The sequence below is a fragment of the Petaurus breviceps genome, unplaced genomic scaffold (assembly GCF_028583685.1).
Source record: "Petaurus breviceps papuanus isolate PSGF00001 unplaced genomic scaffold, PetGlider_PUasm1.0 90887, whole genome shotgun sequence".
Taxonomy (NCBI): Eukaryota; Metazoa; Chordata; class Mammalia; order Diprotodontia; family Petauridae; genus Petaurus; species Petaurus breviceps.
In genome coordinates this window covers 2,493,488-2,494,943 of record NW_027187370.1, presented here as the reverse complement: position 1 = coordinate 2,494,943, position 1,456 = coordinate 2,493,488, and the positions used below count along the sequence as shown (strand labels likewise).

General features: G+C 51.8%; 1 protein-coding gene across 1 annotated transcript in view; it reads right to left on the bottom strand.

Moving 5' to 3' along the window:
* STAC2 (SH3 and cysteine rich domain 2) overlaps window positions 1-1,456 on the bottom strand; it is an 11,339-nt gene that overhangs the window by 9,380 nt on the left and 503 nt on the right. The window lies entirely within an intron of this gene.

Here is a 1,456-nt window from a genome sequence, read left to right as displayed (position 1 = left end):
GACCCCCTCCTCAACATTCCTGATCTAACAGACACCTATCTCTCCCCAGGCTGAATTAACCCTTTGTTAGGAGTGGTGGGTTACCATTCCCCACCCCTGGAGGTGGGTGAGGTCAAAGGCATATGGGACCTTACCAGCTGGGAGGTATGGACCCTCAGGTCCCACTGGCTCAGTCTTCTAGGATGGCCCTGGTCTTGGGGCATGGTTTCTCCATTTTCAGTCAACTGACATTGCCTTCCTCCCCTAAGTGCATTTAGCACCGGTTGACTTTGACCTTGAATTAACCTCTTCTGTCTGGGGGAAAAGTCTGTATGTGGGGGTGGGGTGGGGTGGAGGTGGGAGACAAGATGCCCAGGGAAGGATTTAGGCCATCAGACCCTAGGGGTGAACTTCAGGACCTAGGGTGGGGATAAGAAGTATGAGGCACCCTCTCCCTCCCCTCTTCCCCAGGCCCTTTTCTCTATTTTTTTTTTCTCCCTCCCTAAATATTCCAAATAGACACAAACACAAATAGAAATCTGGAGAAACTAAAGACGGGAAGTCAGACATGTACACTAGGCTTAAAAGAATGGGGGCTTATTGACCAGAGGGGAGTGGTCTCTTAACCCACTCATTACCACTTCACTTATCCAGTCGGGAATTTCTATCCAAATGCTATCAGGGAATTCCTGCGGCTAAATTTCCTCGGGATATGGGCCGGAGTCATCGAGGTAAAGCTGTCTCCCTGTACACAAGCTCCTGAAGACCCCGCCCTCCTTCAGTGGGGGATAATTCATTCATTGTTCAACTGACTTGTTATTCTCACGAGTAACAATCATGAATAATTAGGGTTAATTATGACATTAATTATGATGGCTTTTCTGTCTCTATCCTCTCTTATACCTGGTGGGGGAAAGAGGAAATGGGAAGGAGTGGCAGCTAGTGGCACCACTCTTCTCCTCCCTACCCCTCTCCATCCCACTCCCCAAGAGAAGAGAAGCCTTCAGCGCTGCCTCAGCCCCTGGAGCCCAGCAGCCAGAAGGACCTGACCCCAGGACCCCCTCCCCCTGCAATCCTCCCCTCCTGGGTTCGCGGCTCCCCTGAGACTGCAGCTGGACAGAGACATAGAGATAGAGAGAGACCAAGAGAGACGCAGAGAAGGAAGGCATAGCCAGCGAGACAGCGACCCCAGGGCCGCTACACACCGAGATTTATATCCCCGGGAAACACACGCCTGCGTAAACACACACACACACACACACACACACACACACACACACACACACACCTCATTGCTTCTCCCCAGGCTCTGCGTTGATTCCCTCCAACAAAGGGGAGTTACAACCTTCCCCCAGGCGAGTAGGGAGAGAGCTGACCCCAAGCATGTCTCGATCTCTATTTGTGTTTGTGCATAAGCGCGAGCACATGTGGTGTGTGTGTGTGTGTGTGTGTGTGTGTGTGTGTGTGTGTGTGTGTG